Source organism: Oncorhynchus masou, chromosome 1 (genome assembly GCF_036934945.1).
Source record: "Oncorhynchus masou masou isolate Uvic2021 chromosome 1, UVic_Omas_1.1, whole genome shotgun sequence".
Taxonomy (NCBI): Eukaryota; Metazoa; Chordata; class Actinopteri; order Salmoniformes; family Salmonidae; genus Oncorhynchus; species Oncorhynchus masou.
The window spans coordinates 52790138-52816939 of record NC_088212.1 but is presented as its reverse complement, the minus strand read 5'-3'; positions in this window follow the sequence as shown (position 1 = coordinate 52816939).

Genomic DNA, 26802 nt, shown 5'->3' with positions numbered 1-26802 from the left:
GCCCAGATTCTGAAGGAGCTGTGTTCCAATGTCTCCTTATATGGCTGTGAGTGCGCCAGGAATAAGCCTACACTTTCTGTCATTTCCCCAAGGTGTCTGCAGCATTGTGACGTATTTGTAGGCATATCATTGGAAGATTGACCATAAGAGACGACATTTACCAGTTGTCCGCTTGGTGTCCTCCGTCGAAATTATTGCGTAATCTCCAGCTGCGTCCACTTTTCCATTCGGTTCAGAGGAGAAAGGCAACTGCCACGAATGATTTATCATCGAATAGATATGTGAAAAACACCTTGAGGATTAATTCTAAACAACGTTTGCCATGTTTCAGTCGATATTATGGAGTTAATTTGGAAAAAAGTTTGGCTTAATGACTGAATTTTTGTTTTTTTTTCTTAGCCAATCGTGATTAACAAAACGGAGCGATTTCTCCTACACAAATAATATTTTTGGAAAAACTGAACATTTGCTATCCAACTGAGAGTCTCCTCATTGAAAACATCCGAAGTTCTTCAAAGGTAAATGATTTTATTTGAATGCTTTTCTTGTTTTTGTGAAAATGTTGCGTGCTGAATGCTAGGCTAATGCTATGCTAGCTATCAATACCTCTTACACAAATTCTTGTGTAGCGATGGTTGAAAAGCATATTTTGAAAATCTGAGATTGACAGTGTTGTTAACAAAAGGCTAAGCTTGTGAGTGAATATATTTCTTTTATTTCATTTGCGATTTTCATGAATAGTTAACGTTGCATTATGCTAATGAGCTTGAGGCTATGATTACGCTCCCAGATACGGGATTGCTTGACGCTAGAGGTTAACTCACAGACAAAAAAAATTTTCTATCCTAATCTGTCAATGAAATGCATATTCTAGCATCTGGTCCTGAGAAATAGGCCGTTTACTTTTGGAACATTATTTTTCAAAACATAAAAATAGTGCCCCCTAGCTTCAAGAGGTTAAAGGAGAACATCTTTCTGAGAGAAGCCTTATTTGACTTACAGACTAGATCTATGAGAGAAAATCTGGTACTTACTGGAATGCAAGAGAAAGAAGGAGAAGTTCCTGAGGGTGTAGTGAGGGATTTCCTCCTTACAGCGCTTCAAATCCATCGCGAAGCTGTTGACAAAATCCAGCTCGAATGTGTACACTGTTTCGGACAGAGGGAATAGAGATATGAGCGCCCAATCATTGCAAAATTTGCTTTCTTTAAAGATAAATAATGGTTAACAGCCTCGGTAAAGGACTTGCTGGCACAAAAATAGACATGAATGATCGGTTTCCAAAGGAAATTGCAGAACGGCGCAAATTTCAGTACCCAATCTTCAAGGAGAATAGATTAAAACGGAAACGTGTAGCTCTTGTAGTCGATAAACTGTATATTGATAATGTTCCGAGACACAAAGACTACTCTATGGCTATTCTAAATATTACAAAGTTCCCATAGAGGAGTCGAATGATGGAACACCCAAAACTAGCCATTTTAGGGATTGTAATAAAAAAATATATAGAAAAGCAATAAAATACAATTGTTAAATAAATAAACTACAACTAGACTATAACATTCTACATAGGGAATGTTGGAAAACAATTAGTTTTAGACTTTCCATTTATAGTATTTCATAAATTAATAAGACAGCATTAGAAAGAAAGGATAATTAGCGAAATAATACATTTTCAAATATAAGAAACTGGAAGACAAAAGTACTAAATCAACATCCTAGACATGAAACACAGCAAACAGAGGATATAGATAGAGAGAAAGAGCGAACAGACACAAAGAGCATGGGCTACTGAGTTCTTCTGCAAATATATACGATTAAGAGTTGGATAAATTTAAATGAACTTGCATTTTATTCACAAGGGCTTACACAGGATACTAACTTCAACATCAAAACCTTCTTTCCAAATAACAATTCCATACCTAAAACCTTGGTTTTGGACATATTTACCTGAATGGACTATTACCACCAAGGTTTATCAAGAAAAGAAATCTTCTAACATACCAAAACCTGCAGAAGACACAGCGGAACATGGAAATACCATCCAACACATAACTGAGTACTGTTCAGTCTGAACTTACTTCTGAAGACAAAAATTAAAAGACAACAATCTCAAGGAAAATGTGTTATATAAATCCTCTTGTGACCAGGGGGCAGTATTTTCATTTTTGGAAAAATAATATTCCCAAAGTAAACAGGATATTTTGTCAGGACAAGATGCTAGAATATGCATACAATTGACAGCTTAGGATAGAACACACTCTACAGTTTCCAAAACTGTAAAAATATTGTCTGTAAGTATAACAGAACTGATATTGCAGGCGAAAGCCTGAGAAAAATCCAATCCGGAAGTGCCTCATATTTTGAAAGCTCTGCGTTCCAATGCGTCCCTATTGAGCAGTGAATGGGCTATCAACCAGATTACTTTTTCTACGTATTCCCCAAGGTGTCTACAGCATTGTGACGTGGTTTTACGCCTTTATGTTGAAGAATACCCGTAAGCGGCTACATTGTGTAAGTGGTCACCTGATGGCTCTCAGAGTGATTCTCGCGTAAAATACAGAGGTAGCCATTTTTCCAATCGGACCTACTGAAAAACTAATTGTCCCGGTGGATATATCATCGAATAGATATTTGAAAAACACCTTGAGGATTGATTATAAACAGCGTTTGTCATGTTTTTGTCGATATTAAGGAGCTAATTTGGAATATTTTTCGGCGTTGTCGTGATTTCTCAGCCAAACGTGAAGAACAAACGTAGCTATTTCGCCTACAAAAATAATAAATACATTGGCTATCTAACTGGGAGTCTCGTGAGTGAAAACATCCGAAGCTCATCAAAGGTAAACAATTTAATTTGATTGCTTTTCTGATATTTTGTGACCAAGTTAACTGCTGTTAGCTGGACATAATGCTATGCTAGGCTATCGATGAACTTACACAAATGCTTGTCTTGCTTTGTCTGTAAAGAATATTTTGAAAATCTAAGATGACAGGGTGATTAACAAAAGGATAAGCTGTGTCTCAATATATTTCACTTGTGATTTTCATGAATAGGAATAATTTCTAGTAATATTTATGTCCGTTGCGTTATGCTAACTAGTGTCAGACTATGATTACGCTCCCGGACCCGGGATGGGGTGTCACTAGAGGTTAATAAATAAGGCTACTAAGCTTATTAGCTTATTAGCACTGAAGTGTGACGTGAGAGGTGTGAACTCTTGCGCCGAACAATGGCAGGAGAATTTCACAGCCCCCCACCCACCCAAATGTAGAGGCCTTTGAAGCCCCCTCCATCTGTGCAGAGAAGGTATCCTCCTCAAAATCTACAAAATAAAAACAGCCACAGGACAAATTTGTTTGGACGTCGGAAATGAAAATTTGAAAAGATTCCACGTGGAAAATATGGTGGACGGAGATTTGCTAGCTATGTTATCTAGCTAACATGGGATTTTCTACAAGGAATCTGCCTCCCGAGAAAGCTTCTCCCAAGTTGGTGTCACACCTAAATAAAATCAAATGTTATTGGTCATATACGTACACATGTTTAGCAGATGTTATTGTTATTGGCACCACACTCCCAGAGCTCTCACCTCCTAGCTGAAGGCTGTCTCGTCATTGTTGGTAATCTAGCCCACTACTGTTGTGTCGTCTGCAAACTTCATGATTGAGTTGGAGGCATGCTTGGCTACGCAGTCATGGGTGAACAGGGAGTACAGGAGGGGGCTGAGCGCACAACCTTGTGGGGCCCCAGTGTTGAAGATCAGTGAAGTGAGGGTGTTGTTTCCTACCTTCACCCTCTGGGGCGACCCATCAAGATGTTCAGGACCCAGTTGCACAGGGCGGGGTTCAGACTCAGGGCCTCGAGCTTAATGATGAGCTTGTAGCGTACTATGGTGTTAAATGCTGAGCTATAGTCAATGGCCAGAATTCTTGCATAGGTATCCCTCTTGTCCAGATGAGATAGGGCAGTGTGCAGTGTGATGGCGATTGCATCGTCTGTGGATCTATTGGGGCGGTAAGCAAATTGAAGTGGGTCTGGGGTGTCAGGTAAGTTAGAGGTGATATGATCCTTGACTAGTCTCTCAAAGGACTTCATGATGACACAAGTGAGTGATACGAGGCGAAAGTCGAATTCCTGGTCATAATGCTGGCAGTGCTGGTGAGTTAACCTCTTGATGCTCTGGGGGCGCTATTTCATTTTTGGATGAAAAACGTTCCCGTTTTAAACAAGATATTTTGTCACAAAAAGATGCTTGACTATGCATATAATTGATAGCTTTCGAAAGAAAAACACTCTGACGTGTCCAGAACTACCAAGATATTTTCTGTGCGTGCCCTAGAACGTGAGCTTCAGGCAAAACCAAGATGAGACGGCATCCAGGAAATGAGCAGGATTTTGAGGCTCTGTTTTCCATTGTCTCCTTATATGGCTGTGAATGCGAGAGGAGTAAGTCTGCCCTTTCTGTCGTTTCCCCAAGGTGTCTGCAGCATTGTGACGTATTTGTAGGCAGATCATTGGAAGATTGACCATAAGAGACCACATTTACCAGGTGTCCGCCCGGTGTCCTGCGCCGAAATTGGTGCGCAAAAGTCAGCTGCCAGTATTTTTCCATGGGATTCAGAGAGGAAAGCAAGCTTCCACGAACTGCATATCAATGAAGAGATATGTGAAAAAACACCTTGAGGATTGATTCCAAACCAAAAAAGTTTGACGTTGTAGGTGACTGAATTTTCGGTTCGTTTCGGTAGCCAGATGCGATGTACAAAACGGAACGATTTCTCCTACACACAGACGCTTTCAGGAAAAACTGCGCATTTGATATGTAACTGAGAGTCTTCTCATTGAAAACATTCGAAGCTCTTCAAAGGTAAATGATTTTATTTATTTGGTTATCTGGTTTTTGTGAAAATGTTGCGTGCTAAATGCTACTCAAAATGCTATGCTAGCTTTGCATACTCTTACACAAATTAGTCAATTTCTATGGTTCAAAAGCATATTTTGAAAATCTGAGATGACAGTGTTGTTAACTTCTTGAAACTCCCCATCCCGGATCCGGGTTTGTGACTAAAGCCTCAGGCTCATTAGCATAACGCAACGTTAACGATTTCTGAAAATCGCAAATAAAATGAAAATAATGCGTCTGCTCTCAAGCTTAGCCTTTTCTTAACAACACTGTCATCTCAGATTTTCAAAATATGCTTTTGAACCATAGCATTTTGAGTAGCATTTAGCATGCAACATTTTCACAAAAACCAGATAACCAAATAAATAAAATCATTTACCTTTGAAGAGCTTCTGATGTTTTCAATGAGGAGACTCTCAGTTACATACCAAATGCGCAGTTTTTCCTGAAAGCGTCTGTGTGTAGGAGAAATCGTTCCGTTTTCTACATTGCGTCTGGCTACCGAAACGAACCGAAAATTCAGTCACCTACAACGTAAAACTTTTTCCGGATTAACTACATAATATCGACCGAAACATGGCAAACGTTGTTTGGAATCAATCCTCAAGGTGTTTTTTCACATATCTCTTCATTGATATGCAGTTCGTGGAAGCTTGCTTTCCTCTCTGTATCCCATGTAAAAATACTGGCAGGTGACTTTTGCGCACCAATTTCGGCGCAGGACACCGGGCGGACACCTGGTAAATGTGGTCTCTTATGGTCAATCTTCCAATGATCTGCCTACAAATACGTCACAATGCTGCAGACACCTTGGGGAAACGACAGAAAGGGCAGGCTCATTCCTCTTGCATTCACAGCCATATAAGGAGACAATGGAAAACAGAGCCTCAAAAATCCTTGTCATTTCCTGGATGCCATCTCATCTTGGTTTTGCCTGAAGCTCACGTTCTAGGGCACGCACAGAGAATATCTTGGTATTTCTGGACACGTCAGAGTGTTTTCTTTCGAATGCTATCAATTATATGCATAGTCGAGCATCTTTTTGTGACAAAATATCTTGTTTAAAACGGGAACGTTTTTCATCCAAAAATGAAATAGCGCCCCCATAGATGTAAGAGGTTAAGAAAAGGCTAAGCTTGAGAGCAGACGCATTATTTTCATTTTATTTGCGATTTTCAGAAATCGTTAACGTTGCGTTATGCTAATGAGCCTGAGGCTTTAGTCACGATCCCGGATCCGGGATGGGGAGTTTCAAGAGGTTAATTAACGCAACACTTATATCCAATAGTTCTTCTCGGCTGTATGTAATAACACACATTTTCTGGGCTAACAATGTAAGAAAAATACATAAAAAACTAAATACTGTAAAGTTTCTTAAGAGCTGGAAGCGAGGCAGCCCTCTCTGTCGGTGCCATTTTTACAATCTACTCACTTTGCCTGCAGCATTGCTGCTTGGATTCCACCAGGCGATCTGTTCACTGTCTGCCCTGGCCTGTCTCCCCATGTCTGGAACAGGTACCCCCGCAACACTCCCCGTTCTCTCCTAGCTTTCGCTCACCTCCAGCACACATGTACTGTTGGGGCAAGTGACTCTGAACTTACAAAGGCTAGCCTCATGTCGTTCAATTTTTCTCTTGTACTTTTTGCTATTTTTCTCATGACTCCTGCGTGCTTTGTTCATTATGAACTTGCTTGTTTACCAGACCATTGGACAGACTATGTTGTTCCCACACTCGGGACTCTGACTCTATTGGTTATACAGACTCTTGGCCTCCCATCGTATTCTAACCACCTCTCACCGGCTTTGTATTCATGTTACCTGATGAAATTGCTGTACAATATGATCTTGTTGCCATCTAATGCACATTCAAATGTTATAAATCAACACTGAACAGCTCTCCCAAAGCTCTCCTGTGCCCTGATTGTATTACTGCTGGTTATATATGACAATGTGCATGTACACCCTGGCCCATCTACTGTTGCTAGCCCACATTCTGATAAAATACATTCTCATAAAAGCTTGGGTTTTCTGCACATTAACACTGTAAACTTATTACCTAAAATTGACCAATTGAAATTGTGGCTTCACAGCTCCAATCCAGATGTGTTGGTCATTACTGAGATGTGGTTAAGAAAGAGTGTTTTGAACACTGATGTTAACCTTTCAGGTTATAGCCTTTTTTGGCAAGACAGATCTTCAAAAGGAGGTGGAGTGGCAATCTTTACCAAGGAAAACCTTCAGTGCTCGGGTTGTCTCCACCAAGTCTGCCCCCAAATAATTTGATTTGCTGGTTTTACACATTCAACTTTCAAATAACTCTTTGTTGACTGTTCCTAGGTTTTATCGGCTGCCATCATAACTGGCCTGTACCCTGAATGCCCTAAGCTCTTTCCTGGTCCCTTACACTAAGTCTGATTTTGTCCTGCTAGGTGACATAAACTGGGACATGCTTAGTTAGGGATAGGGGTCCCGCTAGCGATGAAACTGGAGGGTGCGCAATTCAAATAATCAATCAGAAATAATATGGATTTTAAACATTTATGTACATGTAAGTGTCTTATATTGGCCAAAAGCTTAAATTCTTGTTTATCTAACGGCATTGTTGGATTTAAAGTAGCTATTACAGCGAAAACATGCCATGCGATTGTTTGAGGATGGCTCCCCACATCAAAATATGTTTCCACTGGCACAGGTTTCATACATTCACAAATAACTATTAAATATTCACTTACTTTTTGAAAATCTTCCTCTGATTTGTTATCCAAAAGGTCCCAGCTATAACATATAGTGTCGTTTTGTTAAATAAAATCGTCCATTATATACCAAAAAGTCTGTTTAGTTGGCGCCATCGATTTGAGTAATCCACTCGTTCAACATGCAGAGAAACTTTGTTTCAACAAGTCAAAATACGTTTCTATTTACTCCTCAGATACCCTAAAATGTAATCAAACTATAATATTTATTACGGAAAGAAGTATGTTCAATAGGAAAGTAATGTCTTCAGGTGAGTAATTTCTTCATAGCACACACACACAAACACAAATTTCCAAGACTGTGTTCTTCTACTAAAACTGATATTTCTTATTGGTTTTTGAAGTGACAAGCCTGAAACCTTGAACATAGACTGCTGACACCCTGTGGAAGCCATAGGAATTGCATCCAGGGAGCTACTTTTCAAAATGACCATTATTTAGATTTTCTAGAAGGATGGTGTAACGCTCAATGAGTGAATGGGTGTGGAGTCAGTCGCTGAGAGCAAAGGATGCGGGAAAAAACATGCTTTAATGTCCAAAAAAATCACAGGAACAAAATAGTATACCCAACACAGGTATAACTACAAAACAAAATCTATCTCTATCGTGAAATACTAGGACAGCGAGAAACCCAAAAAACACTAACCACTCTAACACATACAGATGAACAAGCCCGCACAAACAGAAGCGGGCTAAACAAACTTAAATAACCCCACCCTAACAACCAAACAAGGAACAGGTGAAACCAATTAGACAAAACCAAACGAACACAGAACAAAGGATCGGTGGCAGCTAGTAGACCGGCGACAACGACCGTCGAGCGCCACCCGAACAAGAAGGGGAATCACCTTCGGTAATATTTGTGACAGATGGTCTCTCAAAGAAAGAAATTCTGTTTTTGGGGGGGATTTTCTCCTATCATATCTATTGTGTTATATTCTCCTACATTATGTTAACATTTCTACAAACTTCAAAGTGTTTTCTTTCCAATGGTACCAATTATATGCACATCCTGGCTTCAGGGCCTGAGCTATAGGCAGTTTACTTTGGGCACGTCATTCAGGCAGGAAGTGGAGAAAAAAGGGACCTAGCCCTATTAAAGCGGGAGGTCAAGCTGATCCTAACTGTTATAGGGCAATTTATATTTTTGCCTGTTTATCAAATGTGACGTTTATAATATTCTCTCGGTTACGCAATCTGGTTTCCACTCAAGTTATGGATGTCAGTGCAACCATAAAGGTCCTAAATTATGTCACCATAGCCCTTGATTCTAAGCAATGTTGTGCTGATATTTTTATTGACTTGGCCAAAGCTTTCGATGTAGTAGACCATTCCATTCTTGTGGGCCAGCTATGGAGTATTGCTGTCTCTGAGGGGTCTTTGGCCTGGTTTGCTAACTACCTCTAAGAGTGCAGTGTATAAGGTCAGAACATCTGCTGTCTTAGCCAACACCTGTCAACAAGGGAGTTCCCCAGGGCATGATTCTCGGAGCCACACTCTTCTCAATTTACACCAACAACATAGCTCAAGCAGTAGGAAGCTTTCCAATCCATCTACTTTTTGCAGATGATACAGGCTTATACTTAGCTGGCCCATAACCTGGATTTTGTGTTAAACAAAGCTTTCTTAGTGTCCAACAAGCTTTCTCTGCCCTTAACCTTTTTCTGAACACCTCCAAAACAAAGGTCATGTGGTTTGGTAAGAAGAATGCCCCTCTCCCCACTGATGTGATTACTACCTCTAAGGGTTTAGAGCTTGAGGTAGTCACCTCATACAAGTAGTTGGTATGGCTAGATGGTGCACTGTCCTTCTCTCAGCACATATCAAAGCTGCAGGCTAAGGTTAAATCGAGACTTGGTTTCCTCTAACGTAATCGCTCCTCTTTCACCCCAGCTGCCAAGTTAACCCTGATTCAGATAACCATCCTACACATGCTAGACATCCTGGTGACATAATTTATAGATCGGCAGGTAAGGGTGCTCTCGAGCGGCTAGATATCAGATTTGCCACCAATGCTCCTTATAGGACACATCACTGCACTGTATACTACTCTGTAAACTGGTCATCTCTATATACCCGTCGCAAGACCCACTGGTTGATGCCTATTTATAAAACCCTAGGCCTCACTCACCTCTATCTGAGATGCCTACTGCAGCCCTCATCCTCCACATACAACACCCGTTCTGCCAGTCACATTCTGTTAAAGGTCCCCACAGCACACACATCCCTGGGTCGCTCCTCTTTTCAGTTCGCTGCAGCTTGCGACTGGAATGAGCTGCAAAAATCACTCAAACTGGACTGTTTTATCTCCATCTCTTTATTCAAAGACTCAATCATGGACACTCTCACTGACAGTTGTGGCTGCTTCGCATGATGTATTGTTCTCTCTACCTTCTTGCCCTTTGTGCTGTTGTCTGTGCCAAATAATGTTTGTACCAAGTTTTGTGCCTCTACCATGTTGTGCTGCTGCAATGTTGTGTTACTACCATGTTGTTGTCATGTTGTGTTGCTACCATGCTGTGTTTTCATGTGTTGCTGCCATACTGTGTTGTTGTCTTAGGTCTCTATATATTATTGTAGTGTCTCTCTTGTCGTGATGTGTGTTTTGTCATATGTATGTATATATGTGTGTATATATATATATGTGTATATATATATGTATATATATATATATATATATATATATATATATATATATATATATATATATATATATATATATATACATATACACACACATTTATTTTTTATCCCAGCCCCCATATCCGCAGGAGGCATTTTGCCTTTTGGTAGGCCGTCATTATCAATAAGAATTTGTTCTTAAGTGACTTGCCTAGTTAAATAAAGGTTAAATAAAAGTTTCAAAAAGAAGGCACAGTATGTGATGATGGAAGGTGGAGTGTATGTTTTTGGAAAAGCTTGGAGTTGAGTGAGTGAAAAAGGATAATTGTTGCAATTCCCAGAGCCCATGTGAGTTTGTGAGCATGGATTTTGTGCAGATATGGGATATACATTTTAAAATAAATTATAAATTATTTGACTTATTTATTGTCCTATCATGATGGAATTTTGCCCAACCCTATACCTTAGACACACACCTGCGGGACCCATACACTAAGGAGTCCTTATCTGTTTTATGGTCCTACTGTAAGTAGGCCAAATCAGAAAGATGAATACAGTCAGAGACTGTCAGAGACAGTGCTGGCAACACCTGCTGCAGTAACCCATGGGGACAGGGTCAAACTCTGACACTCAGAGAGAAGGGGCATATTATTGTGGCTCAAAATAACCAAAGATCTGACTGCATATAGATGGTTGGAAAATGGTCACAACGGGGGACCAGCGTGTGTGTGTTTCAGGGAAGGTGGTTTATCTGATCTCCATCACCTAGGACTTAACAATGATTAATCAAATGACCCCATTTTTGCCCGTTTTTGCTCAATTTTGCATGCCTTCTCAAACAGCTGCAACTATAAAGCATTCGTAAATCAAGTCCTTTCTTGAGTTGGGCTCTGGGATGGAACAACTGTTGAACATCTGAGTTTATGGTTTGTGGGGGAAAAGGGTTAAGTGTATATGAGTGTTTGTGTGTGTGTGTGTATGTGTATGTTTCCCACAACTGTTGCTAGGGAGTAAAGCTGTTTGGGATGACAGGATTAATCACAATAATTGTTTGGTAAAATAATAGTTGCTTGCCAAATATATAATGTTCGTAATGGAAATCCTGGTTAGAGGTAACAATCCTTTGCATGATCTCCCTACATTATTAAGAATATGATTTCTTATTTTTTTTTAATATATAAAGTGTATGTATATACAGTACCAGTCAAAAGTTTGGACACTGACACATTCAAGGGTTTTTCTAGATTTTTACTATTTTCTACATTGTAGATTAATAATGAAGACATCAGATCTATGAAATAACACATTGATTAATGTAGTTGTTACGGTTTTCTATAGGCGAAGAAGAGTCGGACCCAAATTGAGATTCATGTTTAATGAAAAAACACACTAAACACCAACACTACAAAACAATAAGCGTAACGAAAACCAAAACAGCCTAATACTGGTGCAAACTAGTACACGACAGACATAAGGACAGGAAGAGGAAGAAAAGGACAATCACCCACGAAACACTCAAAGAATATGGCTGCCTAAATATGGTTCCCAATCAGAGACAACGATAAACACCTGCCTCTGATTGAGAACCACTTCAGACAGCCATAGATTCACCTAGAACACCCCACTAAGCTACCATCCCAATACATGCGAAAAAAAACAATACAAAACACACCACATACAAAAACCCATGCCACACCCTGGCCTGACCAAATAAATGAAGAAAACACAAAATACTAAGACCAGGGCGTGACAGAACCCCCCCCCCCCCCCCCCAAGGTGCGTACTCCCGGCCGCACACCAAAACCCATAGGGGAGAGTCCGGGTGGGCGTCTGTCCACGGTGGGGGCTCCGGCGCGGGACGTGGACCCCACTCGATCAAAGTCTTAGGCAACCCTCGCCGCCGACCTTGGCCTAGTAGTCCTCACCCAGGACCCCACTGGACTGAGGGGCAGCTCGGGACTGAGGGGCAACTCGGGACTGAGGGGCAACTCGGGACTGAGGGGCAGCTCGGGACTGAGGGGCAGCTCGGGACTGAGGGGAAGCTCGGGACTGAGGGGAAGCTCGGGACTGAGGGGAAGCTCGGGACTGAGGGGAAGCTCGGCACTGAGAGGAAGCTCGGCACAGAGAGGAAGCTCAGCACTGAGAGGAAGCTCAGGCAGGTAGTTGGCTCTGGCAGATCCTGGCTGGCTGGCGGTTCTGGCAGATCCTGGCTGACTGGTGGATCTGGAAGAGTCTGGCTGACTGGCGGATCTGGAAGAGTCTGGCTGACTGGCAGATCTGGAAGAGTCTGGCTGACTGGCGGATCTGGCTGCTCCATGCTGACTGGCGGCTCTGGCTGCTCCATGCTGACTTGCGGCTCTGGCTGCTCCATGCTGACTGGCGGCTCTGGCTGCTCCATGCTGACTGACGGCTCTGGCTGCTCCATGCTGACTGACGGCTCTGGCTGCTCCATGCAGACTGGCAGCTCTGGCGGCTTCTTGCAGACTGGCAGCTCTGACGGCTTCTTGCAGACTGGCAGCTCTGGCTGCTCCATGCAGACTGGCAGTTCCTTGCAGACTGGCAGCTCCTTGCAGACTGGCAGCTCTGGCTGCTCCTTGCAGACTGGCAGCTCTGGCTGCTCAATGCAGACTGGCAGCTCTGGCTGCTCAATGCAGACTGGCAGTTCTGGCTGCGCTGAACATGCAGGAGACTCCAGCAGCGCTGTAGAGGAGGAAGGCTCTGGCAGCGCTGGAGAGGCGAGGTGCACTGTAGGCCTTATGCGTGGTGCTGGCACTGGTGGTACTGGGCCAAGGACACGCACAGGAAGCCTGGTGCGGGGAGCTGCCACCGGAGGGCTGGTGCGTGGAGGTGGTACTGGGTAGACCGGACCGTGCAGGCGCACTGGAGCTCTTGAGCACCGAGCCTGCCCAACCTTACCTTGTTGAATACTCCCGGTCGCTCTGCCAGTGCGGCGAGGTGGAATAGCCCACACTGGGCTATGCAGGCGAACCGGGACACCGTGAGCAAGGCAGGTGCCATTTAAGCCGGCCCAAGGAGACGCACTGGGGACCAGATGCGTAGAGCCGGCTTTATGGCATTTGGCTCGAAGCTCACTCTAGCCCGGCCGATACGCAGAGCTGGAATGTACCGCACCGGGCTATGCACCCGCACTGGGGACACTGTGCGCACCACAGCATAACACGGTGTCTGCCCGGTCTCTCTAGCCCCCCGGTAAGCACAGGAGGTTGGCGTAGGTCTCCTACCTAGCGTCGCCATACTCCCTGTGAACCCCCCCCAAGAACTTTTGGGGGCTGACTCTCGGGCTTCCATCCGCGTCGCCTTGCTGCCTCCTCATACCAGCGCCTCTCCGCTTTCCGCCTCCAGGTTGTGCCCAGGGTCCTTCTCCGTCTAGGATTTCCTCCCAAGTCCAGAAATCCTTATTTCGTATCTCCTGCTGCCGCTGCCTGTTGTCACGCCGCTTGGTCCTATTGTGGTGGGTGATTCTGTTACGGTTTTCTATAGGCGAAGAAGAGTCGGACCCAAATGCGGCGTGGCTATTGAGATTCATGTTTAATGAAAAAACACACTAAACACAAACACTACAAAACAATAAACGTAACGAAAACCAAAACAGCCTAATACTGGTGCAAACTAGTACACGACAGACATAAGGACAGGAAGAGGAAGAAAAGGACAATCACCCACGAAACACTCAAAGAATATGGCTGCCTAAATATGGTTCCCAATCAGAGACAATGATAAATACATGCCTCTGATTGAGAACCACTTCAGACAGCCATAGATTCACCCAGAACACCCCACTAAGCTACCATCCCAATACATGTGAAAAAAAAACAATACAAAACACACCACATACAAAAACCCATGCCACACCCTGGCCTGACCAAATAAATGAAGAAAGCACAAAATACTAAGACCAGGGCTTGACAGTAGTATCAAATTAAAACACATTTTAGATGTTAGATTCTTCAAAGTAGCCACCTGGATGACAGCTCTGCACACTCTTGGCATTCTCTCAACCAGCTTCATGAGGTAGTCACCTGGAATGCAGGTTAACATGTGTAACTTGTTAAAGTTAGTTTGTGGAATGTCTTTCCTTCTTAATGCGTTTGAGCCAATCAGTTGTGTTGTTACAAGGTAGGGGTGGTATACAGAATATAGCCCTATTTGGTAAAAGAACAAGTCCATATTATGTCAAGTATATCAATGTACAAAGCTGTCATCAAGGCAAAGGATGGCTACTTTGAAGAATCTCAAATATAAAATTTATTTTGATTTGTTTAACACTTTTTTGTTACTACATGATTCCATGTGGTATTTCATAGTTGAAATGTCTTCACTATTATTGTACAATGTAGAAAATAGTAAAAATCAAGAAAAACCCTGAAATGAGTAGGTGTGTCCTACTCATTCCACCAATCTTTTGACTGGTACTGTATGTAAATATATATGTCTAATAAAAAAATATATGGAGAATTGGACATTATGCAGACAATTACATTGATGGAAGCTACAATCTATCTGTAATATTAAAGCTGATTTACCCCCCCACCCCCAACAAAAAAAATAAAAAATAAATAAAGCATATCAGACATGCACACACAAACAGGGCTACTTCAACAGGGTTGGTGAGGCAGACATTTATCTCCATTTTCAGTATCAATGGACCCTGGACCAGGCTGATACCAGGGTGGGTTCTGATCACACACATGGAGAGGACATCCCATCACTCTATGTTCCCTGTCATCTTCTAAACACATGTACACACTCGCACACAAACACATTTACGGATGCACACACACACACACACACACACACACACACACACACACACACACACACACACACACACACACACACACACACACACACACACACACACACACACACACAAACACTCAAGGTATTTTTCTTTCGTTCACTTTCAGTCTGCCATTTCTAAATAAACGTAAACACACATCAGACGTGGAGGTGTTTAGGGATTTGGGAAGAGTGTGTGATGTATTTGCTTGCATCAGATCCCCTGTCAGGTGATGAATGCAGGGTAAATGCAGGGTGACAGCCAGACAGGAACCACAGTGCCTAGAGGCCTGCCTCCATATCTCCCATAAACAAATCCTCCCTGTGCTGTATTCAGACCAGCCTCTATGCTCTATTATCCACAACACACTACTGCCACAAACACTCAGAACTCCAATCAACAACCATACAGGGGGAGGCAGGGAGAGAGGGATGGAAAGAGAGAGGGATGGATGGATAGAGGAGGTGGCTGGCAGGAGCAGTGTTGAGGGAAAACTTTGAAACGAGGGCTGTGCTCCGGAACTGTGTTCAGTGTTCTGTTTGGACAGGCAGGGTAGACAGTTTGGGAGAGAGGGACAGGTGAGAAAGAGAGGAGGGGAGAAAGGGATTGAGGAGAAAGCGTTCTTGTGTGTCTCAATTTGTCTTTCCTCTCTTGCCTCTCCTCCTTTATGCTTCTGTCTGTCTCTGTTCACTCTTTTTTTTGCGTAAGTACGTGTATGCATGCCTGTGTCCTGGCAGGTCAAGGATATGAGGCAGAGGTGGGCAGATAGAAGGCATCATCTGACAAAAGCAATAGACAGAGAACAACACAGCCAGTGACTGGTGTGTAACTCTGATTGATCCCACATTAGACGTTCTCTCTTCCCCCTCTGATCAGGATATTGATCCGTGGCCAGCCGATCGGTTCCTCTCCAACATCTCATCCAGGTCAATTACAGCTGAGAGAATTAGTGATTAGATTGAGACTGGATCAATCCCTTCTGTTACACACACACACATACCAGACACACACAAGTATGCACAAACACACAGGCAAGCCCACGCACACACCACATACTCACTTACTTGTGTTAGTTCAAATATAAAAAATTATACAGATTTAGGACTGTGCTGGAGTCTAAGCTACCGACTCTGGACCACATGTGCCCTCTGCGGATGGGTTTTCAAGCCCCGTCTCGGCCATCCTCGGTTTATGTCTCCCTCTCTACATTTCCCACTGTACAAATAATACTTTCAATAAAAGGGAAAAAATGCTTAAGAACTGATTCAATTCCACAGCTCCTTGAATTTAGGCCTAAATTCAATCAGATCAAGTGTTAATCGGTAATAGACGACACCCGCATAGCTGATGTTTTGGTGGTGTCGGAGGTCTAACTGTCAAATCGGTGAGCAGCTGCTCTTGATCATTGTCAAGAAGCCACACCGTCCCATTTGTGTTAGAAGTTCAGAACGAGAAAGTGTGGGCTATATACAAATAATTACGCTCAAATTGAAAATCATTAAACTATATAATGATGATTTCTATCAGCCTAACCGAAATGTAAATTACATCTCACATTACAGTGTTCGAGCTTGTAAACAAGCCTGCATGCGATTTCTCTTAATGTGACTCCATGCAGCCAATGGCAATGTCCACTTTAGATATAAAAATATGTATACCAAAGCTTTTCCTGGTGTGTGTATGTGTGTGTGAGTGAAAGTGTGCCTTTGTGTACTGTAACAAACAGACAGGGACCAGGCCTCTCAGATAAAGGTAATGTGAGGGAGGAGAAGAACATAGGAGGAAGAGATGGACAGAATGAGAGAAATAAGGAGAAACACACTCTCTTAATGAGGAGTAAACACACACATGTACGTACGCACACTCAGACAACCTATCACATATGCCCAATGCTGGACCTAGCCCCTGCCTATATGGCATTGGCCCGACATTGCAAAGCTCATTAAAAGTAATCTAGTTCTAATGTCAGAGGCAAATCTATGTATGTTGATGGTATTCACGGGCCACCTTTCCATAACATTGATCAGCACTGTTTGTTTAATAGAAAATTAATAAACAATTACTCCACCAGGTGAACGCAGCAATTGTTTTTCTTCTGTAAATTACTACCACCATCAGCCCTGCCTAAACAGAAAGGTGATCATCTGCATAAAATCAATGGGTTATGATGTTCTCTGTAAGATAATCACTCCATTTACCACAGGGCTTTCACTAACCAGCCGAGAAAGAGAGAGAGGCCGTGTCTCAAAACCTGCCTTCCCTACATCTAACTTAAACTGCATAGTGTGTACTAATCATACTACATACTATTTAGAACATACGGTATAGTGAAACTGAAAGCATTAAGCAACCAATATCAGCATACTAGGCTCATCCTACACTCAGAGAAAAGGGTTCCAAAAGGGTTCTTCGACTGTCCTCATAGTAGAACCCTTTTTGGTCCCAGGTAAAATATTTTTGATTACATGCAGAACATTCCACATGGAATCCAAAAGGGTTCTACCTAGAAACGAAAAGCATTATTCTAAGGGTTCTCCTGGATAACCAAAGAACCTTTTAAGGCTCTAGATAGAATACTGAGAATGTGTCATCTAACTCAAAATTGCTTTTTGGTTACTTTCAGTACGCATCTCCTGTTTTGTATTATCTTCATGTTTATTATTAAACTCACCTTCTGCATGTGTTTCCAGACTCCCTGCGTATACGCAACATCCTCTCACATGGGAAAACGTCACACTTCCACATTATCCACTTCCACATTATCGTGCTGTTGTTTATTGCGACTTGGCTACCTGCCAAACTTTTCGTTGTTTACTTTTAATAACTGTTCAATCAAAACTCTGCATTTAACACATTTACCAACGTCTTAGTTTTTTCCTCACTGAACTTGTTAATTCATTTTTCACCCCGGATGCTTCAGTACCTGGATACCAACAACCAAGCCAGGCTACCAATAACATTTTATTTTCCACCATAATTTGCAAATAAATAATTTAAATATCCTACAATGTGATTTTCTGGATTTTTTTTCTCATTTTTTTCTGTCATAGTTGAAGTGTACCTATGATGAAAATTACAGGCCTCTCTCATCTATTTAAGTGGGAGAACTTGCACAATTGGTGGCTGACTAAATACTTTTTTGCCCCACTGTATATTCATTTAGAATCCTCAATATTAATTTAGAATCCTCGAATACTCTAATTTAATTAGTTCTACAAGTACATTTTATTGATCTGTTAGTATTTTCATTTAGAGATTCCGGTAAACTCTTTGACGTTTCCTTTTATGTGTCCTACCAATTATTATTGGATTATTCACCATAGCAACCACTTGTTAGTATAAAACTAAACTTATTTCACAGTTCGGTTGGCTTTCATGGAGACTAGACCATTTGATTTGCAGGGATATTTGTACATTTTTGACCAAATGTAAGTCAGAACTGTTCTGCTATTCCAAAGATGGGTAACCAAAGAGACATACCACGAGTGGACACAGAATACCAACTGAAATGGATCCCGAGGCAAATGTGGCTTTTTTAAATCAAATTCAATAATATATTTGTACCACTGTAGATGTTGTGTTTTTATTTACAGTAGTGATGGACAGCCGGAGCCATTTCAAACAGTTGTTTTTCATAAGTGTAGCAGGTTGAGGACTCTGCAAACACTGTTCCCACCGAGAATGAGAATTGTAAATAACTGTAATTAATACATTAATTCAATACATTGGAACACGAAAGAAGCCATCCACCCATGATGGGCTATTAGCAGGATAAAACTCTTCATATCTATATTCATTTACAAAAGAATAGTCTAATACAGGCCTGGTCAAAGGCCAGCCCGAGGGCCGTATGTGACTCGTGACCTGATTCAATACGGCCTGCTGAATCATGCTCAGATCACATTAAGAATTTCCAATAGTAGAGTTTTGAAGAACAAATTTGTTATTCAAATGAAAAGTCCAATAAATTCTCACCTTTGTGTAATGATTTAACTCCCAACGCTTGGGGGACATTTATTTTGAAGGCACATATATATAACAACTGCACGAGGACAGATAGTGACTGACAGATAGTGACTGACAGGGTGACATACACGTCACAGTTACAAATATTAGCTACCTAGAAATTGAGCAAAATTAGTTTTTCAAAGATTTCAAAGAAAAGGAAAGTAGACAGTGAATGTAGGGTGTTCCAGCAAGAGTGGACATCTAAATATTTATTTATTGAGGTATCAGGGAAAGATGTGTGAAGAATTGCATGAGCGGAATTTGTACTGTCCCACAAAATTGCTAAACATAGCAAGCCATTCACTGAGGGCGAATTCATTAAAGAATGTTTAATTGACTCTGCAGCAGAACTTTGCCCCGACAAGAAAGAGCGGTTTGAAAATGTTTCCCTGTCTAGACAAACAGTGACACCACATGTTGAGAACATCACAGAGAATATGGAACTTCTGCGACGCATATAAAGCCCTCCCCCACCCTCCTTTCAGAAAAGTTGACCACAACTCCATTTTAACAAACTATAGACAGATATTCAAAGAGGAAGCACCCGTGCTCAGGTCTGTTTAACGCTGGTCCGACCAATCGGATTCCACGCTTCAAGATTGCTTTGATCACGTGGACTGGGATATGTTCTGCATAGCATCAAACAACAACATTGATGATTCGTTGAGCGAGTTTATTTGCAAGTGCATCTGTGATGTTGTACCCACAGCGTCTATTAATATATTCCCCAACCAGAAACCGTGGATTGATGGCAGGATTCGCGCAAAACTAAAAGCGCGAACCACTGCTTTTAATCAGGGCAAGGTGACCGGAACATGACTGAATACAAACAGTGTAGCTATTCCCTCCGCAAGGCAATCAAACAAGCTAAGTGTCAGTATAGAGACAAAGTAGAGTCGCAATTCAACGGCTCAGACACGAGACGTATGTGGCAGGGTCTACAGTCAATCGCGGACTACAAAAGAAAAACCAGCCCTGTCGGAACACGATGTCTTGCTCCCAGACAAACTAAACAACTTCAATGCTCACTTTGAGGACAATACAGTGCCACTCACACGGCCCGCTACCAAAACCTGCGGGCTCTCCTTCACTGCAGCCAACGTGAGTAAAGCATGTAAACGTGTTAACCCTAACAAGGCTGCAGGCCCAGATGGCATCCACGGCCACTTCCTCCTGTTTATGGACATATTCAGTCAATCCTTATCCCAGTCTGCGGTTCCCACATGCTTCAAGAGGGCCACCATTGTTCCTGTTCCCAAGAAAGCTAAGATAACTGAGCAAAATGACTACCACCCCGTAGCACTCACTTCTGTCATCATGAAGTGCTTTGAGAGACTAGTCAAGGACCATATCACCTCCACAATACCTGACATCCTAGACCCACTCCAATTTGCTTACCGCCACAACAGGTCCACAGATGACGCAATCACACTGCACACTGCCCTAACCCAACTGGACAAGAGGAATACCTATGTAAGAATGCTGTTTATCGACTACAGCTCAGCATTTAACACCATAGTACCCTCCAAACTTGTCATTAAGCTCAAGACCCAGGGTCTCAACCCCGCCCTATGCTACTGGGTCCTGGATTTCTTGACGGGCCGCCCCCAGATCGTGGACTTCAGGAAACAGTAGAGGGAGCAGCCCCCTATCCACATCGACGGGACAGTAGCGGAGAAGGTGGAAGGTTTTAAGCTCCTCGGCGTACACAGGAAAAAATGTGGCCTTTTGAAAAGGATACAAGATCAAGTAGCTGAGCTGAACCCAGATAATATTTTTTTTTACCTGCATTGCATTATTCATCAGGAGGTGCTCTGTAAATGTCTTCTGAAAATGAGCCATATGTGGATAGTCACTAAAGTGGTAAACTTCATAAGGAAAAATCTTTAAACCACCGGTAGTTTGTCTCACTGCTGGAAGAGATAGAGTTGGATCATGCACACAAACGTGAGATGGCTGAGTTTGGGGAAGGTGCTTAAAAGGCTGTGGGACCTGAAGTCGGGTATATTGCTGAGTTTTTGCAAATAAAAGGAAAATATTTGGATTTCCCACAACTGCAAGATAAAGAATGGTTAGCTGATTTTGCCTTTACCATGGACCTCATGAATTAACTGAATTCCAAACTACAATGGAAGGGCCTTCTTGCACTTCATACAGTGGGGCAAAAAAACATGTAGTCAGCCACCAATTGTGCAAGTTATCCCACTTAAAAAGATGAGAGAGGCCTGTAATCTTCATCATAGGTACACGTCAACTATGACAGACAAAATGAGGGGAAAAATCCAGAAAATCACATTGTAGGATTTGTAATGAATTTATTAGCAAATTATGGTGGAAAATAAGTATTTTTATGTTTATGTAAATCTACTGTACATCTCAGCTACATTTTAATTGCTCTTCCCCCCCCAGCTCCACAACCACAGTTAAAACCTTAATGAGATGATCAATGTATTTGTTGCATTGTTGTATCGTCAGTTTCACAAGCCAAAACATCTTGATTGCCGTCTTATTTGCTTGTAAACTTGGCTGTTACAGATAAATGTTTTCAGTTGATGCCAAACAAGTATGATTGGGATTAAATCAGGAGACCTACATGTAGTGATTCAATAATTTTATTTTAGATATACTGTAGGCCTACCGTAGGGAGGTAAGTCTCACTAGTGTTGAGTAATGTCCTGTTAAAAATGTAGTAGGTCAACTTACTCTATTGGCATCTTTACCCAGTTTATGCCCTCATTTTCAATGCAAACGAGGCAGCAGTGTGTTTTGGGACATTGTCTGCATTTGAAAAAATAAATGACATTAGCCTAACAGCCATCATTAGGTAAAATAATATAAATATAACTAGGCCTAAACATAACAAAATATTGCAATAATCCTACCTTGAAAGAAACAATGTGGTCCCAGAAACACCTCTCTGACATAGGGTCCAGCATATCTCTTGATGACGTCATTGAATGTCTCGCCAGCTATGTTCCATGCCTAGGCCTGGAACATGCACAGTGCTTTGTTTCTGAGACAAATCAATGGGTTGAAACTACAGAGTAGTACAAATACAGAGTAGTACAACTGTATACAAATGTATACAGTTGAAGTCGGAGGTTAACATGCACCTTAGCCAAATACATTTAAACTCAATGTTTTTTACAATTCCTGACATTTAATCCCAGTAAAAATTCCCAGTCTTAGGTCAGTTAGGATCACCACTTTTTGTGAAATGTCAGAATAATAGCAGAGAGAATGATTCATTTCAGCTTTTATTTCTTTCATCACATTCCCAGTGGGTCAGACGTTTACGAGCACTCAATAAATAAGTATTTGTTAACATTGCCTTTAAATTGTCAAACGTTTCAGGTAGCCTTCCACAAGCTTCCCACAATAAGTTGGGTGAATTTTGGTCCATTCCTCCTGATAGAGCAAGTGTAACTGAGTCTGGTTTGTAGGCCTCCTTGATCGCACACACTTTTTCAGTTCTTCCCACAAATGTTCTATGGGATTGAGGTCAGCGCTTTGTGATGGCCACTCCAATACTTTGACTTTCTTGTCCTTAAGCCATTTTGCCACAACTTTGGAAGTATGCTTGGGGTTATTGTCCATTTGGAAAACCCATTTGCAACAAAGCTTTAACTTCCTGACTGATGTATTGAGATGTTGCTTCAATATATCCACATAATTTTCCATCCTGATGATGCCATCTGTTTTGTGAAGTGCACCAGTCCCTCCTGCAGCAAATCACCCCCACAATATGATGCTGCCACCCCCGTGCTTCACGGTTGGGATGGTGTTCTTCGGCTTGCAAGCCTCCCCCTTTTCCCTCCATACATAATAATGGTCATTATGGCCAAACAGTTCTATTTTTGATTCATCAGATCAGGGGACATTTCTCCAAAAAGTACGATCTTTGTCCACATGTACAGTTGCAAACCGTCATCTGGCTTTTTTATGGCGATTTTGGAGCTGTGGCTTCTTCCTTGCTTTAGCAGCATTTCAGGTTATGTCAATATAACAATATAACAATAAGACTCGTTTTACTGTGGATATATAGATACGTTTGTACCTGTTTTCTCCATCATCTTCAGCAAGTCCTATGCTGTTGTTCTCGGATTGAGTTGCACTTTTCGTACCAAAGTACGTTCATCTCTAGGAGACAGCACGTCTCCTTCCTGAGCGGTATGACGGCTGCGTGGTTCCATGGTGTTTATACTTGTGTACTATTGTTTGTACAGATGAACGTGGTACCTTCAGACTTGTGGAGGTCTACAATGTTTTTTCTGAGGTCTTGGCTCATTTCTTTTGATTTTCCCATGATGTCAAGCAAAGAGGCACTGAGTTTAAAGGTAGGCATTGAAATACATCCACAGGTACACCTCCAATTGACTCAAATGATATCAATTAGCCTATCAGAAGCTTCTAAACCATGACATCATTTTCTGGAATTTTCCAAACTGTTTAAAGGCACAGTCAACTGTCACGACTCCTACCGAAGGTGGCTACCTTTCCGTCCAGGTGGCGCTTGGCGGTCGTTGTCGCCGACCTACTAGCTGCCACTGATTCTTTCCTCCCCCTCCTTGTCTGTTTATTGGTTACACCTTTTATGTATTGTGTTGAATAGTTGGGCTTTTTTCGCCAGCCAGCCTGTTCTTTGTGCGGGATTGTTTGTGTGACATTTGTGCATGTTTGATACTAACATGTTTTTTCCTGTTCGTGGGTTTTGTTGGACTGTTTTAGTCCCCGTGTTTGGGGCATTTGTTTTTGTGAGCGCCCAGTGTTTCGTGGGGTGGCCTATGTTCGCCGTGTGTGCATTAAAGAGCACTACCTTGAACTCTCTGTTTTCTGCACCTGACTTCACAACCACTACACCCAGATCGTTACATCAACTTAGTGTATGTAAACTTCTGACCCACTGGAATTGTGATATAGAGAATTATAAGTTAAATAATCCGTCTGTAAACAATTTTTGGAAAAATTACTTGTGTCATGCACAAAGTAGATGTCCTAAACGACTTGCCAAAACTAGTTTATTAACAAGAAATTTGTGGAGTGTTTTAATGACTCCAACCCAAGTGTATGTAAACTTTTGACTTCAACTGTATATAAAATGTCTTGCAGAGTCTTTCTATAAGTCCGCGCAAGTTTCTTCAATTGTCTTCTGACTGTGATTACAGCAATGTTGATGTTATGCCGTGATGCCAGCAAATTCCAGATGGGCTTTGCCGATCGCTCATCTTCTTCATCTATCAGTGAGTTGATAGACTATTCAAGCTATCTGGAAATGGAATAAAATGTTGAAATGTGCAGCAGACAGTAAAGACCAGCAGTAGATTTATTCAAGCCTAATTATTCGCATTATTAGGCCTACTGTACAGTTTTGTATTCTACTGTACCTGTTCATTTTCCTGTTATTTTGCGTTCGTCGTAAAAGGCATCTGTTGATAGTGTTTGCAAATTGCACTGTCCCTGACCGTAATCTCTAAGTCTAAGAGTATTTTACTGGCATGTTGCGGTTTATATTGTTTCATTTTTCAAGGTTTAAAAACAAATTATAATCAATCCCATATAGCCTCTTCTAACAAAAAATTTTAAGTCTCTAGCACAGCCAATATTAAAAACAGTCAAATGCATTCGTGAATTCAATCGCTTTAGCCTACACTTTGCAGTTTATGGAGTAGGCTAATCAAATTATTGCTTACTGAAAACACAAAGTCATCCAATTGTTATAATAGGATTTGAAGCAATAGACTACCCGCGTGTGATCAACTATTTCAGCACCATTTTGCGCTGAGACAAGCATGGGGACAAGTCTTGATAAATCAATCAGATTTTTATGTTAGAATTATTTTTTCTCTTCACTCGCAGTCACTATGTAGCCCAGGCCTACTCCCGACTGGTAAAGTTGAACAGCACCATATTTTCCTAACGGAAACCCATAGGCAAATGTTAAATGAAACACCATAATATTATTAAATAACAATTAGTGAACCATTTTTTTAAATAAATCCCATATGGTCTGTTCTTACAAAACATTTTTTTAAGTCTCTAGTACAGCCATTATTCAAAACAGTTAAATGCATTCGTGAATTATTTTGCTTTAGCCGACATGTTGCGGTGTAATCATTGCTTAATTATTCAAGGCTTCCTTTGTTATATAATTTTATTACTAAAATCCTTGACTGTATTTAAAGACATGGATGACTTGTACTGTGTGCTTTGCCAATAGGTAAGATACGCTAAAGTAAGCCTAAGAGTCATGTCATTTCAATAACTTATCTTCCCAAAGATGCCCTCTGGTGGCCAAACCAGCACTAACTGGCATTAATGGCAACAATGCTTGACACTGAAATAAAATTCTGCGGCAGCCAGCAATCTGTGCTGCAGTACGACAACTTTTAAAGGAAGAACCAGATAAAATCAAATTGTATTGGTCACATACATGTGTTTAGCAAATGTTATTGCGAGTGTAGCAAAATGCTTGTGCTTCTAGTTCCATATCTAACAAGTAATATCTAACAATTTCACAACAAATACCGAATACACATAAATCTAAGTAAAAGAGTGGAATAAATAACAATATATAAATATACGGATGAGCAATTTCAGAGCGGCATAGGCTAAGATGCGATAGATAGTATAGAACAGAATACAGTATATACATATGAGATGAGTAAACATTATTAAAGTGACATTATTAAAGTGATGAGTGTTCCATTTATTAAAGTGGCCAATGATTTAAAGTTGTATGTAGGCAGCAGCCTCTCTGTGCTATTGATGGCTATTTAACAGTCTGATGGCCTTGCGATAAAAGAGGTTTTTCAGTCTCTCGGTCCCAGCTTCGATGCACCTGTACTGACCTCGTCTTCTGGATGATAGCAGGGTGAACAGACAGTGGCTCGGGTGGTTGTTGTCCTTGATTATCTTTTTGGCCTTCCTGTGACATCGGGTGCTGTAGGTGTCCTGGATGACAGGTAGTTTGCCACCGGTGATGCGTTGTGCAGACCACATCACCCTCTAGAGAGCCCTGAGGTTGTGGGTGGTGCAGTTCCTGTACCAGGCGGATATACAGCCCGACAGGATGCCCTCAATTGTGCATCTGTCAAAATGTGTGAGGGTTTTATGTGACAAGCCACAAGCCACATCTCCTGAGGTTGACATCAGTGTTGCGCCTTCTTCACCACACAGTCTGAGTGGGTGGACCATTTCAGTTTGTCAGTGATATGTACACAGAGGAACTTAAAACCACCATCTCCACTGCTGTCCTGTCGGGGTGCTCCCTCTGAAGTCCATGATCATCTACTTTGTTTTGTTGACGTTGACTGAGAGGTTATTTTCCACAACAGCCTACTACTGTTCTGTCATCTGCAAAGTTGAAGATTGAGTTGGATGCGTGCATGGCCACGCAGTCATGGGTGAACAGGGAGTACAGGAGGGGGCTGACCACCCACCCTTGTGGGGCCCCAGTGTTGAGGATCAGTGAAGTGGAGATGTTGTTTCCTACCTTCACCACCTGACTTCAGCCCGTCAGGAAGTCCAGGACCCAAGGGCGGGGTTCAGACACAGGGCCTCGAGCTTAATGATGAGCTTGGAGTGTACTATGGTGTTGAATGCTGAGCTATAGTCAATAAACAGCATTCTTACATCCAGAAGGTATTCCTCTTGTCCAGATGGGATAGAGCAGTGTGCAGTGTGATAGCAATTGCATTGTCTGTGGACCTA